General features: G+C 42.1%; 1 pseudogene; it reads left to right on the top strand.

Annotated features, from left to right (window-relative positions):
- The window catches only part of LOC123405063, a 52,158-nt pseudogene that overhangs the window by 15,456 nt on the left and 16,511 nt on the right, over positions 1 to 20,191 (top strand).

Raw genomic sequence — 20,191 nt, 5'->3', positions numbered from 1 at the left:
CAATAATAAAGCATAAGTACTCATCTCCAAGTTGATATATGAATATAGATCTTTCCCAAGCATATGACGTTCACCAAGAAAAAGGCTAAATAAGGAATTGGTGAAGATCACCATGACTCTTACAATGGCAAAAAGTAAAGGTACAAGATAGGCCCTTCGTAGAGGGAAGCAGAGGTTGTCATGCGCTTTTGAGGTTTGGATGCGTGTCCTCTTAGTGCGGAGGAACATACTTTATATTGCCCCGTATGATAAAGAACTTTATTATGCAGTCTGTCGCTTTTATGTCTTCCTCATCTAAGGTTCGTACAAAGCTTATTTTCCACACACTAATAGATCATACATATTAGAGAGCAATTTTTATTGCTTGCACCGATGACAACTTACTTGAGGGATCTTATTCAATCCATAGGTAGGTATGGTGGACACTCATGGAAAAACTGGGTTGAAGGTTTATGGATGCACAAGTAGTATCTCTACTTGGTGCGGGAGTTTTGGCTAATATGAGGTGGAAGCAATCGTCACATGCTAAGGTATATCTAATCGTATAACATTGTTTGGAACCAAGCAAACACAATTCATTATGTTGTCTTCCTTGTCCAACTTCTACTTCTAAGCATGTAATAGTTTGGTGAGTGCTCACAATTATAGAAAGTGTATAAGATGATATATTTATATGTGAACCTCTCTTTCCTTATTACTTCTTATTAATTGCAACAATGACTGAGGTCTATGTTGGTCTATTCTCAACAAGTTTCAGTTATCATACTTGTTATATGTGAAGCTATCACTTTCCATAAGATCATCTCATGATCTTTCATGCTATCGTTCTTTTCATACTTTTGATCATGACACAAAACAAAGCCCTTGACTAAGATACTCTTTATTATATAGCTCGCAAGCTCGAATACATCGAGGGGGACACAAGGCAAAAGACTCAAACTAAACACTAAAGACTTATTCCACTAAGAGAAGAAATAAAAACTGAAAAGGAAAGAACTAAAACAAAGGTAAAAGCAAAAGATATAAAGGTGATATGATACCAGGGCAACTCCCCCAAGCTTGGCATAAGCCAAGGGAGTTGCCATACCAATGATTAGTTCTCTTCCTTTGGTGGTGATGGTGGTGGAGTCTTTGCCTTTGATTCCCACTAGTGGGGACAGGGCCTATAGCCCCGGCCCATAAGGGGCTTTAGTCCCGGTTCGCCAACCGGGACTAAAGGGGCGGGACTAAAGGCCTAACCTTTTCGTCCCGACCCTCTTACAAGCCGGGACTAAAGGTGCTCGACGTGGGCGCCTCGTAGCGCCCCAGGGGCAGGCCCTTTAGTCCCGGTTCGTTACACGGTCCGGGACTAAAGATTTTCATATTTTGCTGGCTTTTGGTTTTTTTTTGAATGAAATTCTTTTTGGGTTTTAGGGTTTTAGGGTTTAGGTGTTCAGGAGATTAACGTGATGCCTCGTTTTGTGTTCGGGAATTAGTTTTCATATAATTTAAAATAGAAATAATTATGCATATATATATATATATATATAAGATTAACTTATCTTACAAGCGATCATATATATACAATTATATGAAGATCTGAATTATCGGGACTAGAGCCCGTCTATTCGATTACATGGACGAACATCACTAATGGCCCTTAGCTACACTAAATCGTCCTTTGTCTTCTATAGCTTCCGTCCTCGGAAATCCCGCAAGCTCCTCTGCAACAGCAATCGCGCGTTGCTCTGGTAGGACCTTCGTCCTCATGGCCGTGTGCTATATAAGAAGAGGATATGAATATGAATATCAATCATGATAACAAAGAATGACGGGTAAAAATAGAGGTGTGAATGTTCATTGCTTACATCGAATCTGTGCTCCTTGAACTCAGAGGTAAACGTGCGAATGGTCTCGCAAACATAGTATCCGCATAGATGCGTTCCCCGTGGCTGCTGGTCGCACTTTACGAGAATGGAATATATATAATCAAAATAATAATCTAGCATCATAAACGTATTGAAAATTAATAGAAGTATATCATACTACTACTTACCTGAGCCGCTCTAAAGGTCAGCTTCTCAGGAAAGTTACCGGGAGTCACGCACTTGAACCGATTCCAAACCCTGCCCGACAAGGATAATGATTTGCTAAGTTTTTCATTAATTGATATATCAGAAAATCATCGAAAGAGACCGATAGAGCGCAAGAATGATTAAAATTACCCTTGAAGCATGTCCTGCAGGCTTTGGAATTGTTCCAAGGGTCTCGATAATGGGTCGAAGGCATCAACTATTCCCTTATCAATTTGAATGTCCAACAGAATCCAATGGAAGCTGCACATGTATATATATATATATATGTGTGTGTGTGTGTGTGTGTGTGTGTGTGTGTGTGTGTGAGTAACTTATCAATTACACTTATAAGTGAATGGACACAACAGAGTAAAGACCCTCACCTGAAGTTGTATGGAAACAGTATGTGGTCACAGAAATTTTGATCTCTTAGAAACCTTAGAAGGTTTTCCTTCGTCTCCTTGGGATAATTAGTTAGCGTCGCTATATGTATTTTATCTGGATCAATAAACCCAATATTTATGAAGCTCTTACTTTTACACTCCAGAATCTTCATTCTGCATAATAGAGTACAAGTTATATATAGACAATGAATTGAAATAACTAAACGAGTTATATGTAGACAACGAATTGAAAAACTTACAGACAATAGCAACTCATAAGCGATTTGTCGAGGGCGTCGCCATTGTACATCTGGAAGAGTTCATCAAAGTCGATATGGATTTCTTCGGAGCGGCCGTAGTACTCCTGTGGGACACTCAGCACGATCATCGTTCTCCCATTCTTTGATTCACTTAAGTACCATTTATGCAAGTAACGCATATTTGTTGGGAGGTCATCTTTGCTGACCAAAGGCTCTCCCATGACAAACTGTGGCTTAGGGGCTACCACAGCCTTGGGTATCCTGTCGTCTTGGGAAGCCAGCAAATTTTCAACCGAGATACCACATTCATCCGCCAACTCCTTTGCGTTTTCAAAAGCTTGCCCCTGCACCGGAGGTGGAACATTCTCGGTTAACACCTTGAGGGGTGGGATCGACTGTTTGGCATGTTGTCCAAGCTGAGGAACGTCTGATTTTTTCTTGCTTGTAGTTGAACTTGATTTGCTCCCACTTGCACTTGCATGTGACCTGCTCTTTTTCACTTCCTTCTGCAATGTGCGTGTATAGTCATCAGGCTTATAGTGTAAGTCATACTGTGATGGAGTGGTTATGAAGTCTTTTGCCCATGCTATGTTCTTCTCGGTGTATTTCGGGCGGGGCTCGGGTTCCTTCCTTTTCATCTGTGCCTCATGCTGTTCCTTTGCTATCCTGGTGTTTTCCTCGGGGGTACGATCATAAGGTCTGATAGGAAGATTAGCATGAGGTACCTTTGGGAGGGGCGACAGTTTGCGCTTTGGGGACCTCCTTCCCTTAGAAATCATCGACGAAGCGTTCTTGCTGGCACGCTTCCGCTTAGTATCATGTGTGGGCGGCGGCGGAGGCGGACGACCCAAGTCCGGCGGCGGTGATCGAGATGGACTCGTGTTGTGCTGGCCGACGTCATGTGGAGGGCTTGGAGGTAATGGAGGTGTAGGTGACCTGTGACGACTCGGAGGCGGTGTTGTCCTTGGGGCCGAGCCTAGAAGCTTGATGTAGTTCTTGTCCCATAGGATGACTCCACCCAGTACTTCTCCGAGTGTCCTCTCATCTTCGGGTCCAGCTATGTCGAGCTCCATATCATTAAACCCCGTCATGATTTCATCCACCCCGACTTTAGCAAAGCCAGTTGGAATCTCACGGCCATGCCAGCGTGCATCAGGGCTAGAAGGTAAAGCTTGTTCGACGGCCACCTTCATGGATATGTTCTTGAATTTTTGATGGAGTTCACATGATGTTGACTCCTTGATTCCATCCATGGGGTAGCCGGGACCGCCCTCTATCATTCTTCGTTCATCGTCGGGCGGGGCCTCAGATTCAGCCACGCTGCTTTTCCGCTTAGATGGGGCGCCGGTAATATCAAGTGCAGGATCTTCCTGGCGCGGTACTCCTCTAAGCTCATCAATCTGCTTCTGTTGCTCGTTAATCCTGGCAAGCAACTGGTTGAACTTGTCATTCTCCTCATCCTGCTGCCGCTTCTTTGCTCTCTCTCGGCTTCTGTAAGTGTCTTGGTCTCTGGCAAACCCAAGCCACCACGGGTAAGAAGGACCGAAGCCTCGCGTTCGTCCTCCATGTTCGTCATTGCCGAGGACCAGTGTGAGCAAATCTTTCTCTCTATCTGCAGTGAACTTTCTTCTGCCCTCCTTAATTTCTTTCACTATACTTTCCAATTCTCCCTGGGTATCCTAAGATTCTCATTGCAGATGAGGTCCCCTGTTGTTTCGTCGTACGACCCATCATGCGCAAGGAACCAATTTCTTGCTCTCAATTCCCACTCATCACGGAGTGGTTCAGGTACGACGCCTTTATCTATCAGATCTTGCTCTTTCTTATCCCACTTTGGGATGGCAGTCTCATAGCCCCCTGGCCCCAGCTTGTGGTGATATATCTTCTTGTCGGCATTTATCTTGTTCTTTTCTGATAATGCCTGGGCATCTTCTGACTCCTTGTACTCTTGAAATGCCTTCCAGTGATTCGCCTGCTTGGCTAGATACCCCTCGAATATTGGCACTTTTTGTGTCTTCAGATAGTTTTTCCATAGCTTCTTCTTCCAGCTACGGAACAGTTCGGCCATCTTCTTCAGAGTCCACTGCTTGACTTTGGCCCTCAGTTTGTCTGCGGCGTCTTCATTCTCACATTCTGGCAGGTTGAAATGTGACATGAGATCATTCCAAAGATTATCTTTGTACCTTTCGGCGACATAGTCACTATCGGCTGCCCCTTTGCGCTTGTTCCACTCCCGAACGCTGATCGGGACGTGATCCCTAACGAGAACTCCGCATTGCTTCTTGAATGTGTCAGCGGCATTCTTAGGAAGCTTGGGTTCGCCCGTAGGAAATATCACCTCAAATGTGTAATGCGTCCGTGCATCCAACTTTCTAGTCGGGCCTCGTTTCGTAGTTTTGCTCGATGTGGAGGCCTAAGAGGGAGAAACATTCGTCAAATGAATGTATATGTATACAATATAGAGCTATCTCCAATATTTTTCACATATTACAAGTGATTGTCGAACTTCATATGTATACCTCGCCGGACTTCTCCTCTTCACCGGCTTCTCCATCAGTGGAGCTATCACCTTCTCCGTCATTGGACCTATCTCCTGCCCCATCGGCTTCATCTTTGTGTCGCTCGACCTCCATTCCAATGTCTTGGTTTAGATATAACGATGGAGATTCAGCTGGTTCAACGTCGGGGCCGTCTTTGATTATATCTTCCAGAAGTTCTTCCTCTTCGAGGTTCCTGATATGTGGATCCATAGTTCTGCAAAAAATGGATTCTCTTAACCTTTGTACCAAAAACCAAAGTAGGAGTACTTTTCCAATTTGAGACTCCTAGATTTCTGCATAGTATTCAAAGTAGGAGTACTTTTCCAATTTGAGCATTCAATAAGCAAAACCAAATCGTAATATAAAGTAGTACTCAAATTTGCATGCATTCAATTATAAGCTAATACATCATCACTTTTGTCCGTACATCGTCGAATATTATCATTAATAGTCCTCGAATACTATCATACATATAGCATCACTAATACATCTAGAACCGTAGCGCCCAACGGGTATCGGCGCGGGCGGTGGACACCCAAAGAGAAGGAACCATCACAAGATCATAGCTCCAGTGAGATCCCCAAAGAACCTGCCAGGTATGCTTGAACCTGCCCTCCAACGCAACCATGTAGCGACGGACGTGCTCATCCTCCTCGCTGACACGGTGACGTACCACCTCCGCGGTGTCCGGAAGCCTTGGCACCCTCACTGGCCCACGCGACCGCCACCAAACAAGGATCGGGTCAACGACGGGCTGGCTCCTAACCAACCTACTCCCCCCGGAAGGTAGCACCTCCCAATACCAGTCGGGCGGAGCCCAGTCCCGGACAGGGCCCCTCTGATCAAGCAGGTGTCCTCCGCCGAGTCGACGACGAGGATGCGGGATAGGCATCGTAAAATGAACTAAAAAATAAACTAGTTCTATTAATTTTCTTGCTAAAAATAAACTATTAACACTTAAGCATATACAATAGCAAAATTAAACTATTAACACTTATTTTCATTTTTCTTCTCCTCCTCTTCTTTTCTTCTCTTCTCCTTTTCTTCTTTTCTTCTCTTCTCCTCCTCTTCTTTTCTTCTCTTCTCCTCCTCTTCTTTTCTTCTTTTCTTATACACTATACACTATATACACTATAGCAAAATTCCTCCTCTCCTTATACACTATACACTATATACACTATACACTTAAGCATATACACTATACAATATACACTTTTTCTTCTTTTCTTCTCCTCCTCTTCTTATTTTAATTTTTCCTAATCTTATTTTCTTATTTTTGTTCATATTTCTTCTTCTTGTAACCCTAACCTAATTCTAAATAATACTAACCCTAATAATCTAGCACAAACCTAATAACAATAGGAATTAAATGACAAAAAAATCTTTTCTTTTTCTTCTTTTCTTCTCCTTTTTCTTCTTTTGTTCTCCTTTTTCTTCCTTTCTTCTCCTTTTTCTTCTTCTCTTCTCCTTTTTCATCTTTTCTTCTATACTGGCCGGAGTGTTGGGGAGGAGGAGGCGGGGGCTTACTGGCCGGAGTGTTGGCGAGGAGGACGGCGTGGAGGACGGCGCGACGGCGAGGAGCACGGCGCAACGGCGAGGAGAACGGCGCGGCGGCGAGGAGGACGGCGAGAAGGACGGCGCGGCGGCGAGGAGGACGGCGCGGCGGCGAGGAGGACGGCCAACGGCGAGCAGGACGGCGGGCAGCCTGACGGCGTCGGTTACGTTCGTCGCGGTGCCACGCCGGGCAGGAGAACGAGAGGAAGAAGAAGAGTAATGGACGAATTGGGTTGGAAATTTTCTAACTCCCGCTTATATATGTGGACCTATAGTCCCGGTGCGTGGCTCGGGCCGGGACTAAAGACCCCTTTAGTCCCGGGTGGAGCCACGACCCGGGACTAAAGGCCTCTTTTCGGGCACACCAGGAGGCGGGAAGCAGGGGGTCTTTAGTCCCGGGGCGTGGCTCCAACCGGGACTAAAGGGTGTCTTTAGTCCCGGGGCGTGGCTCCAACCGGGACTAAAGCCCCTCCTCGGCTGTACGTTAAGTTTAGTCCCACCTCGCCCAGCGAGGGGACTAACACTTGTTTATAAGCCCCGTCGCAGCTTCTCCATCGAGCTCCTCACTAAAGCAGGCTTACGGGCCTAATCTCACTGAAAATTGTAACTATATTAGAAATTATAGGGAAAATTCAATCTAAATTCAAATGAGAATTTAGGTTGAATTTTCTCTATGATCTCGAATATAGTTTCAATTTTTTCTATTTTCATAATTAATAATTTTGACTATCCAAACTATTATCTATTTTGTTATTTTCAATTAAAAACTATGTTTATTAAAAATTCTTTTTGCATATTTGAGAATTTGACAAAACTATGATAATGAAAAGTGTTTCAAATTGAATAAATAATGCAAAACTATTTTCTATTTTCATAATTAATAATTTTGACTATCCAAACTATTATCTATTTTGTTATTTTCAATTAAAAACTATGTTTATTAAAAATTCTTTTCGCATATTTGAGAATTTGACAAAACTATGATAATGAAAAGTGTTTCAAATTGAATAAATAATGCAAAATATTTTCATAATTAATAATTTTGACTATCCAAACTATTATCTTTTTTGTTATTTTCAATTAAAAACTATGTTTATTAAAAATTCTTTTTGCATATTTGAGAATTTGACAAAACTATGATAATGAAAAGTGTTTCAAATTGAATAAATAATGCAAAACTATTTTTTATTTTCATAATTAATAATTTTGACTATCCAAACCCTGAAATTGAAAAGCACTACAAATGAACTCTGAAAATGTTGAAAGTTGGCATGCTATCATCATTTCACCCACATAGCATGTGTTAAAAAGTTGAGAGGGCTACGACAAAAACTGGATGCACTTCGTGTACAAAACTGACAATCTCTCTCGAAGTAGCACGGTTTCGAACGAGAACTCATCTCTTACAAAGGGATTTCATTTTTTTAACTTATTTGAACTCCATACCTTTTGTGTGTTCAAAATGCACCATTCAAAGGCACATCACAAAATTTCAACAATTTGTGACTTCATTTGGTATATTTCTTGCATTTACTTTTTTTTGTAGCTAGTTGACCCTGAAATTGAAAAGCACTACAAATGAACTCTGAAAATGTTGAAAGTTCGCATGCTATCATCATTTCACCCACATAGCATGTGTTAAAAAGTTGAGAGGGCTACGACAAGAACTGGATGCACTTCGTGTACAAAACTGACAATCTCTCTCGAAGTAGCAGGGTTTCGAACGAGAACTCGTCTCTTACAAAGGGATTTCATTTTTTTAACTTATTTGAACTCCATACTTTTTGTGTGTTCAAAATGCACCATTCAAAGGCACATCACAAAATTTCAACAATTTCTGACTTCATTTGGTATATTTCTTGCATTTACTTTTTTTTGAGCTAGTTGACCCTGAAATTGAAAAGCACTACAAATGAACTCTGAAAATGTTGAAAGTTGGCATGCTATCATCATTTCACCCACATAGTATGTGTTAAAAAGTTGAGAGGGCTACGACAAAAACTGGATGCACTTCGTGTACAAAACTGACAATCTCTCTCGAAGTAGCAGGGTTTCGAACGAGAACTCATCTCTTACAAAGGGATTTCATTTTTTTAACTTATTTGAACTCCATACTTTGTGTGTGTTCAAAATGCACCATTCAAAGGCACCTCACAAAATTTCAACAATTTCTGACTTCATTTGGTATATTTCTTGCATTTACATTTTTTTGAGCTAGTTGACCCTGAAATTGAAAAGCACTACAAATGAACTCTGAAAATGTTGAAAGTTGGCATGCTATCATCATTTCACCCACATAGCATGTGTTAAAAAGTTGAGAGGGCTATGACAAAAACTGGATGCACTTCGTGTACAAAACTGACAATCTCTCTCGAAGTAGCAGGGTTTCGAACGAGAACTCATCTCTTACAAAGGGATTTAATTTTTTTAACTTATTTGAACTCCATACTTTTTGTGTGTTAAAAATGCACCATTCAAAGGCACATCACAAAATTTCAACAATTTCTCACTTCATTTGGTATATTTCTTGCATTTACTTTTTTTTGAGCTAGTTGACCCTGAAATTGAAAAGCACTACAAATGAACTCTGAAAATGTTGAAAGTTGGCATGCTATCATCATTTCACCCACATAGCATGTGTTAAAAAGTTGAGAGGGCTACGACAAAAACTAGATGCACTTCGTGTACAAAACTGACAATCTCTCTCGAAGTAGGAGGGTTTCGAACGAGAACTCATCTCTTACAAAGGGATTTCATTTTTTAACTTATTTGAACTCCATACTTTTTGTGTGTTCAAAATGCACCATTCAAAGGCACATCACAAAGGGATTTCTTCTTCTCTCATATATGGTGGACACTAGCTCACCTGATTTTTCAACCGTCGATGATGGTCGCTACTCCTACTTCCCCTAGTGCATAACCAATATCTAGCACAAGGAGAAGAAGGAGAAGTGATTGTTTTAATCAAGAACAGATCTGTTACAAAAGGGATTCCATTTTTTGAACTTATTTGAACTGAAGACTTTTTGTATATATATGTGGTCGAAATGCATGATACCATGAAGTTAGAAAGGGCTAAACCATTCAAAAGTAGCAAATGAAGTTAGAAAGGGCTAAACCATTCAAATTTGGAAACTATAATGGCACAAACAGAAACTAGACATATATAAATTGGTCCAAGAAGTACATGATACTAGTCCAAACAGTACATAATAATAGCTACAATAGATATATATACAAGTGTTCGACGTTAAGAACACTACTCGTCTGAATCATCTGAATCAGAATGTCCACCTTCCTCGAGGTGACGCTGGCCATAGTGGACGACTCGAATCTTGCGGTACAACTCATATGAAACATATGCATCTTTTGCTGCATACTTAATGTTGATATCATCAAGTGGGCCCTTCTCCCAAAGTCTGTGCTGAGACCTTGGGAAACTGGTCTTCATATCAGTATATGAATCGTCGATCAAGGCAACTGCCATACGAGCCATCAAAGTCCTGTCATGTTGAAGCTTGAATATCGTTTGGATATCAACGAGGCAACCAGCTGGTATCTCAATACCGAAACTGTGCCTCATCTTCAGCCTGTCGTTCCTTATGTCAACGGAAGCAAAAGTGACGCCGCTGCGAAGGAACTCCATGAGTCCTGGACAATGCTTGTCACTCCTGCAACAGAAACAAATTAAAATGCACCAAATGTTACATACTGCTGCAATAAGGAAACATGTTTCACTACAACTAAAGAGAAACTTATCTTTAGGATTCATATAGAACATATGCAATGGAACCTAGAGAGATCACTACAACTATTTGAAGCGAACCAACTATTAAACACTAGTTCATTCTAATACGATTTTTCAGATTATGGAAAACTATTCCAATTAGATTGTGCTTCCCTTCAACTAATAAAAATTGTTTCACTACAACTATTTGAAGGGAACCAACTATGATTCCAATGGTTAAACACTAGTTGATTCTAATACGATTTTTCAGATTATGGAACACTATTCCAATCAGATTGTGCTCCCCTTCAACTAATCAAAATTGTTTCACTACAACTATTTGAAGGGAACCAACTATGATAGAAACAAATAAACTTATACGTGGAATTCACTATGATAGATTATGGACATTATGCATAATATGCAAACAAAATAAAGCTTGTTAACTAGTAAATCCAAACTACAAACTAAGTCTTATCGGATTGACAAAATTTGATCCAATGTGAATTATAAATGAACACAAATAAATCAATTCCTACTAAATATAATATTAAGTATAATCGGACTCTAGCTACACTACTAAATCAACACAAAAGAGTAGCATGTCCTATTCAACACTAAAACATATTGAACACTAAAAAATTGTACACTAACAAATTAATTTCTACTAAATATAATCGGATACTACACTACTAAAACTAATTCCACACATACTACACTACTAAATCAAATGTACAAATACACAAAATCTACTACGCTACTTAATCAGATACACAAATACACAAAATCCATGTGAACATGGGAGTAGTGACCCTAGGGGAGGGATTATCTTGGATCAAAGAAAGCCTCAAAACTTACTTCGCCCATTGGAAGATCAAGACATGGCTTGCGAAGCATATTTGGATGACGGCAACACCACGTTGATCGGCCGTGTACTCCAGATCAAGCCCGAAGAACTTCTCATGATCCGGTGCGTGGTTAAACCATCGTTCCTTCAACTGTTGTAGGAAAAACGGCACCTCCGTGCTCAGGTTCATGTACACGACACGGAGCTTCGTCGCGCCATGCGCGACCACCTCACGAAAGATAGTTGGCATGGTGGAAGAAGAGAAGGGAAGAAGAGAGGAGAAGAACAGAGAGGGCGACACGAGAGAGAAGAAGAACAGACAAATGGCGACTGTACGCTTCGGTTCGCGCTTTTCATCGCCCGAAACGACGCGGGATGCAAACCGTTTGGGCCTTTAGTCCCGGGTTGAGCCACCAACCGGGACTAAATAGGTATACCAAACGGTTGCCACCACTACGGCAAGCCACGTGTTAGGCTTTTAGTCCCGGGTTCAACCACCAACCGGGACTAAAGATGTATGCCAACGGTCGCCCCACTACCGCAGGCCACGTGTTAGTCCTTTAGTCCCGGGTTGAGCCACCAACAGGGACTAAAGGGGGATACGAACGGTTGCCACCACCACTGCCCGCCGCGTAGCCTTTTAGTCCCGGTTTGTGACACGAACCGGGACTACAGGCTCCTTACGGGCCGGGACTAAAGCCTCGAGGGAGGCATTGAGAATTGGGGCGACGTGGCTGGGCCTTTAGTCCCGGCCCAGAGGCACTCCGGGACTAAATGGTCCAGGCCAAAGGCCCATTTTCTACTATGTCCAAGAGAGCTATGAATCTTTGATTTATACCTTAGAGATCTGCGACATGGTTTTCCAACAAAACAACTTCACAAGAAAGGGAAATATTGCGAGCATGAGTTGTTTCACAAAACCTCAAGAGTTCAATCAAGGATGGAGACAGCACGTGGAGGAAGGGTTGGAGAAAATCCACTCCTTCAACGTCTTCAATATTGAACATAGGTTGAACTTCCTCCCTAGCTTGGGTTTTCTCCTTAGCTTTGTCCCTGGCTTCCGTGACTTCTACTCTTTTCAGATCAGCATCTACTTCTTCATGAATTTGAGGGAGATTATTCTCCCCAACAGATTCCTGAGACATCTTTGCTCTAAATCTGCGGCAGACAACTGGTTCGAAACGAAATCAGAGGAAAACTGCGTGATACGGAGATCAAAACCTTCGGGCGTATATATAATGATTTTTTCTGGACCAGAAGGAGTGCTCCGCAAGAAAACGGAGTCCGGGAGGCACACGAGGTGACCACAAGCCATGTTGCCGCGGCCAGGGGGGAGGCCGCGGAAGCCAAGCTTGTGGCCGCCTCGTGCGCTCTCCGGACTGCTTTTTATTTTTCTAATTTTCCATAAATTCCAAAACGGAGAAAATTTCCTATTGAAAAAATTTCGGAGTCCTATTACTTACCGAAACACACACCTCTTCGTTTTCAGGGTCTGAAACAGGCTGATAAACATCCCTTATGTACTCCTCTGGAGTTATGATATTGATGATATTGGTCTCAACATTTATGGGAGTACCAGAGATATAATGCTTGATTCTTTGCCCATTTACCACTCTAGGAAAATTACCTTCCGTGTTATTGATTTTGATGGCACCGGAACGATATACTTCCTCGACAACGTAGGGACCTTCCCATTTAGAGAGAAGCTTGCCTGCGAAGAATCTTAAGCGAGAATTGTATAGCAGGACATAATCACCTACATTGAACTCTCGTTTTTGTATTATTTTATCGTGCCATCTCTTAACCTTTTCCTTGAACAACTTGGCATTCTCATATGCCTGGGCCCTCCATTCATCTAATGAGCTGATATCAAACAACTGCTTCTCACCGGCAAGTTTGAAATCGAAGTTGAGCTCTTTGATTGCCCAATAAGCCTTGTGTTCCAGCTCAAGAGGTAAATGACAGGCCTTACCGTAAACCATTTTATATGGCGACATGCCCATGGGATTATTATAAGTAGTCCTATAAGCCCATAGTGCATCGTCAAGTTTGCTAGACCAATTCTTTCGAGATCTATTGACGGTCTTTTGTAAGATCAATTTGATCTCCCTATTACTCAACTCCACTTGACCACTAGACTGAGGATGATAAGGATATGCAACTCTATGGTTGACATCATACTTAGCGAGCATCTTGCAGGAAACACCATGAATGAAGTGTGAACCGCCATCAGTCATCAGATATATAGGGACTCCAAATCTTGGGAAAATGACTTCTTTAAGCATCTTAATAGAGGTGTGGTGATCAGCATTTCTAGTGGGGATAGCTTCTACCCACTTAGTGACGTAATCCACAGCAACTAAGATGTGAGTATACCCATTGGAACTCGAGAAAGGTCCCATATAATCAAAGCCCCAGACATCAAATGGTTCAATGACAAGTGAATAGTTCATAGGCATTTCCTGACGCTTACTGATGTTCCCTATTATTTGGTATTCGTCACAAGACAACACAAACTTACAGGCATCCTTGAAGAGAGTGGGCCAATAGAAACCTGATTGCAATACCTTATGAGCAGTTGTGTCTCCAGCATGGTGTCCTCCGTAGGCTTCGGAATGACACTTCTGGAGGATATGTCCCTGTTCATCTTTAGGCACACAACATCTAATAACACCATCTACTCCTTCCTTATAAAGGTGAGGATCATCCCAAAATTAGTGTCTCAAATCAAAGAAGAATTCCTTCTTTTGCTGGTAGGTGAAACTGGGTGGTATGTATTTGGCTACGATATAGTTTGCGTAATCAGCATACCACGATGCACTATGTGAAGTGCGGATGACATTCAGTTGCTCATCAGGAAAGCTTTCATCAATAGGTCATGGGTCATCAAGGACATTCTCTAGCTTAGACAAGTTATCTGATACAGGGTTATCAGCACCCTTTCGGTCAACAACGTGCAAATCAAATTCCTGTAGCAGGAGAACCCATCTGATTAGCCTAGGCTTAGCGTCCTTCTTCTCCATAAGGTACTTAATAGCAGCATGATCAGAGTGAATAGTGACTTTGGAGTCAACTATATAAGATCTGAACTTTTCACATGCAAACACGACTGCTAAAAACTCCTTCTCCGTAGTGGCATAGTTTCTTTGGGCACTGTCTAGAGTTTTACTAGCGTAGTGAATGACATTCAACTTCTTGTCAACTCTTTGTCCTAAAACAACACCAACAGCATAATCACTAGCATCGCACATGATTTCAAAGGGCAAGTTCCAATCAGGTGGTTGAAGAATAGGTGCGGTTATTAAGGCCTTCTTAAGTATTTCGAAAGCTTCCTCACAATCCTCATCAAAAACAAAAGGAACATCCTTCTGCAAGAGGTTGGTAAGAGGCCTAGAAATCTTAGAGAAGTATTTAATGAACCTTCTATAGAAACCAGCATGACCTAGGAAACTTCGTATACCTCGGATATATGTGGGGCAAGGCATTTTATCAATTGCATCAACCCTAGCCTTATCAACTTCAATGCCTTTCTCAGATATTTTGTGTCCTAAGACGATGCCTTCATTAACCATGAAGTGGCACTTCTCCCAGTTCAAGACGAGGTTGGTATCTTTGCATCTCTGTGAGACTCGATCAAGGTTGCTAAGGCAATCTTCAAAGGAAGAACCGTAAACGGAGAAATCATCCATGAAAACCTCACCAATCTTTTCACAAAAGTCAAAGAATATAGCCAGCATACATCTTTGAATGGTGGCAGGTGCATTGCACAAGCCAAAAGGCATACGTCTATAAGCAAAGGTACCGAAGGGGCAGGTGAAAGTGGTTTTCTTTTGATCAGATTGTGCAACAGGTATTTGCGAGAAACCTGAATAACCGTCTAGAAAGTAGAAGTGTGTGTGTTTAGATAGCCGTTCTAGCATTTGGTCGGTAAACGACAAAGGATAATGGTCTTTCCTGGTTGCCTTGTTCAGTTTTCGGAAGTCTATCACCATCCTATAGCTAGTAATAATCCTGTGTGGGATTAGTTCATTCTTATCATTAGGAACGATGGTGATACCTCCCTTCTTAGGTACGCAATGTACTGGACTTACCCAATCATAATGAGAAACGGGATAAATGATTCCTGCTTCGAGAAGCTTTAATATTTCTTTTCTCACGACCTCTTTCATCCTCGGATTTAATCTCCATTGATGATCAGCAACTGGCTTAGAATCGGGATCGGTTTTAATCTTGTGCTGACATAGAGTGGGACTAATACCCTTAAGATCATCAAGAGTATATCCAATAGCAGCACGGTGCTTCCTCAAAGTTTTTAATAACTTCTTCTCTTCGTGATTCGAGAGGTGAGCACTAATAATAACAGGATATATCTCCTTCTCATCAAGATAGGCATACTAAGAGTATCTGGTAACTGTTTTAGCTCGAACACAGAATCACCCTTTGGTGGGGGAGGATCCCCAAGTAGTTCAACAGGCAGATTATTCTTGAGAATAGGATATTGTTCTAAAACAATTTCATCTATCTCATCTCTTTCATCCATATGCATATCATTTTCATGCTCAAGCAGATATTGCTCTAAAGGATCCGTAGGAGGTACGGAAATAGAGGCAAGAGCAATGATTTCATCCCTACGAGACGACTCTTTTTCATGGGGTTGTCTTCCAAACTTGGAGAAGTTAAATTCATGAGACACACCCTCGAAACTAACAGTGACAGTCTGTTTAACGCAATCAATATGAGCATTGACAGTGTTGAGAAAGGGTCTACCAAATATAATGGGACAAAAGCTATCTTGTGCAGTAGCAAGGTCGAGGAAATCAGTACGATACTTCGTCTTACCACACAGTACTTCTACGTCTCTCACAATTCCCACAGGGCAGATAGTGTCTCTATTAGCTAGCGTAATAGTGACATCAATGGGTTCTAACTCAGCAGGTGCAATCTCATCTTTGATTTCATCATATAGGGACCGGGGTAGTGCACTAACACTAGCAGCCATATCACATAAACCATGATAACAGTGATCTAATATCTTGACAGAAACAACGGGCAGGCCAACTACAGGCCCGTATTTGTCTTTCGCATGAGGTTTAGCAATTATAGCGGAGTCCTCACAGAATTTGATAACATGCACGTCTATGTCTTCGGCTAAGAGATATTTGATAATAGCAACACTAGTTTCAACTCTAATTTCCTCTGGGGGTACAAGTGGTCTAATGTAACCCCTACGTATCACAGTTGGAGCTTTAGGATAATCCTTTTTCCTAGCAGGGTAAGGTGGTTTCTCAGCGTAGGCACAAGGAACAATAGGATCACTAAAGTCAATGAATTTCTCTTCAACTAGATTGGGTTTAACTATGTTGACTTCTACAGGCGAAGGATACTTAAACCACTTCTCTTTGGGAAGATCAACATGAGCAGCAAAAGATTCACATAGAGAAGCTACTATCTTAGAGTCAAGTCCATACTTAGCGCTAAAATCTCTAGAAGTGTTTGTTTCAACAAAAGATTTAACGCAATCAAACTGGAAATTCATACCTGACTCCTTACCTTCTTCAAGCTCCCAATCTTCAGAGTTACGTTTGATTCTTTCCAATAAATTCCACTTGTTGTCAATATCCTTCTTCATAAAAGAAGCGGTACAAGAAGTGTCAAGCATGGTACGATCTTCATGAGAAAGCCGAGCATAAAAGTTTTGAGTGATAATTTCTCTCGAGAGCTCGTGATTGGGGCATGAATATAGCATTGATTTAAGCCTCCCCCAAGCTTGAGATATGCTTTCCCTCATCCTCGGGCAAACCTGCAAGCTTAAATAAACCGCAAACTTCATCTACATAGATCAGATGCAAGTGTGGATGTGATGATCCATCTCCTCTAAAAGGATTAACCAGCAGTTTCTCAAGCATACCCGAAGGAATTTCATAAAAGATATTTTCAGTAGGTACCTCAGGTTGAGGAGCAACCCCTCGTGCTTCCGTTCGTGGTGAAGATACCCCGAACAAATTCCTCAAAGGAACAGTTTCCATAGTGACAAGTGACAATAAATTTCAGCATAGTATATAAGTGTTTCCTTACAAATTCCACTTACCAAAGGTGCTTCCCTCCCCAGCAACGGCGCCAGAAAAGAGTCTTGATGACCCACAAGTATAGGGGATCAATCGTAGTCCTTTCGATAAGTAAGAGTGTCGAACCCAACGAGGAGAAGAAGGCTCTGATAATCGGTTTTCAGCAAGGTAATAACTGCAAGCACTGAAAGTAGCGGTAACAAGTGATGGTGTAGTGAGGTGAAACGTAGCAAGCGAAAAGTAACAAGTAGTAGCAACGGTGCAGCAAAGTGGCCCAATCCCTTTTATAGCATGGGACAAGCCTGAACAAAGTCTTATAAGAGGAAAAACGCTCCCGAGGACACACGGGAATTTCTGTCATGCTAGTTTCATCATGTTCATATGATTCACGTTCGTTACTTTGATAGTTTGATATGTGGGTGGACCGGCACTTGGGTACTGCCCTTACTTGGACAAGCATCCCACTTATGATTAACCCCTATCGCAAGCATCCGCAACTACGAAAGAAGAATTAAGACAACGTCTAACCATAGCATTAAACTAGTGGATCCAAATCAGCCCCTTACGAAGCAACGCATAGACTGGGGTTTAAGCTTAGGTCACTCTAGCAACCCATCATCTACTTACTACTCCCCAATGCCTTCCTCTAGGCCCAAATATGGTGAAATGTTATGTAGTCGACGTTCACATAACACCACTAGAGGAAAAGACAACATACAACATATCAAAATACCGAACGAATACTAAATTCGCATGACTATTATTAGCATGACTTATCCCATGTCCTCAGGAATAAAAGTAACTACTCACAAAGCATAATCATAATCATGATCAGAGGTGTAATGAGTAGCATCAAGGATCTGAACATAAACTCTTCCACCAAGTAATCCAACTGGCATCAACTACAAAGAGTAATCAACACTACTAGCAACCTTACAAGTACCAATCGGAGTCGCGAGATGGAGATTGGTTACAAAAGATGAACTAGGGTTTGGAGAGGAGATGGTGCTGATGAAGATGTTGATGGAGATGACTCCCCTCCGACGAGAGGAGAGTTGGTGATGACGATGGCGACGATTTGCCCCTCTCAAAGGGAAGTTTCCCCGGCAGGACTAGATTGGTTCTGCTCAAGTTCCGCCTCGTGGCGGCGGAGAATCCACGAAAAAGCTCCACCCTGATTTTTTCTCGGACGAAACCCTTCATATAGCAAAAGAGGGGGGCTAGTGGGCCACCAGGGAGCCCACAAGCCCTGTTGCCGCGGCCAGGGGGGTATGCCGCGGCAACCATGCTTGTGGGCCCCTGGCAGCTCCCCTTTGACACTTCTTTCGCCCAGTATTTTTTATATATTCCCAAAAAATTCCACGTTGATTTTCAGGGCATTTGGAGTTGCGCAGAATAGAGGACTCAGACTTGCTCCTTTTCCAGTCCAGAATTCCAGCTGCCGGTATTCTCCCTCGTCAAATAAACCTTGCAAAATAAGAGAGAAAAGGCATAAGTATGGTACCACAAAGTATAATGACAGTCCATAAAGCGATAAATATCAACATGAAAGCATGATGCAAAATGGACGTATCAACCAGCTACACTTCAAGCATATCATATCCTTGTATTTCTGGTCAAGAGTTGGACAGTAGGAACCTGAGGTGGTGGTGGGGTGGTAAGAGCCGGAGAAAAAGTTGGACATAATTCCTCCTAGGTTTGGTTCGCGCTCAATCGCAGAATTTGCAGCACACTTGTAATTTTTTTTAAATCTGCTGCTCGTGAAAACCTACTCAGTCGGAGAAAGACACTAGCAAACCCTGAATTCACTTCTTAATTACATGGTGTTTAATCATCTGTTTTTTTCTTCTTCTTCTCGGTAATTTCAGGAGGACCTTGTGTGCCCACGCACAATGTTGCAGAACGCCGTGTGGATCTCACTCTACAAGTGCTTGGAGCCGGTGCTGAGCAGTTGGCCTATCAACAAGCTCAGGCACAGAGCTCTGAAGAACCTCATGGAGCACATCCACTATGAGGATGACAACATGCAGTACCTCTGCATATGCGCTATCAACAACGTAACGCGTCGTAAGCTTTATTTTTATCTTTCGCCTAGATGCAAGGGATTGGCATCACACTCAGTTATTATGTTTATTCTTTGTGATGTTTAGGCTGTGAACATGGTCTCCATGCATGCACTTCTAGGTACCTTGGTGTTGTGTGTTGTTTTTGTTTATGTTAAGTAGTGAGAAGAGAATATGTTTTCAGTACTTTTTGTCGTGATTGGATGATTCGTGGATGCGCTACTGCTATCAAATTAGATGTTGAATAAATCGAGTCTGCAGTTTTTCGCTAGTGTCATCTTCTTCAGTTTCGTCAGTTTCGTCAGTAGGTTCAGTTTGAGTCTATCAACGAGAATAGCTCGAGTTTGTTAGCGTTAGGAGCGAGTTTGATGCCCCTCTGATTGCTCGTGGGATGGCACGAGTGCCACGATCGGTGGTGGCGCATAGTTAGGGGGCCATGAGCCTGTTTCCTTTGATGTGCCACATATAAATTCAGTGAATGAAGAGCAGAAAAGTCGCCAGTTTTCAGCGGCACAAAACCTCCTGTTCTTCTTCCTCCCTCCCATCAAGTGAGATCAGAGTGAGTATTAGAATCAGAGAGAAGTGATATTTGCCAATGATAACCCACAAATATAGGGGATCGCAACAGTTTTCGAGCGTAGAGTATTCAACCCAAATTTGTTGATTCAACACAAGGGGAAGCCAAAGAATATTCTCGA

The sequence above is a fragment of the Hordeum vulgare genome, chromosome 6H (assembly GCF_904849725.1).
Source record: "Hordeum vulgare subsp. vulgare chromosome 6H, MorexV3_pseudomolecules_assembly, whole genome shotgun sequence".
Taxonomy (NCBI): domain Eukaryota; kingdom Viridiplantae; phylum Streptophyta; class Magnoliopsida; order Poales; family Poaceae; genus Hordeum; species Hordeum vulgare.
Note: the sequence above shows the minus strand (reverse complement) of the source record. Positions and strands in the feature narration are given on the sequence as shown.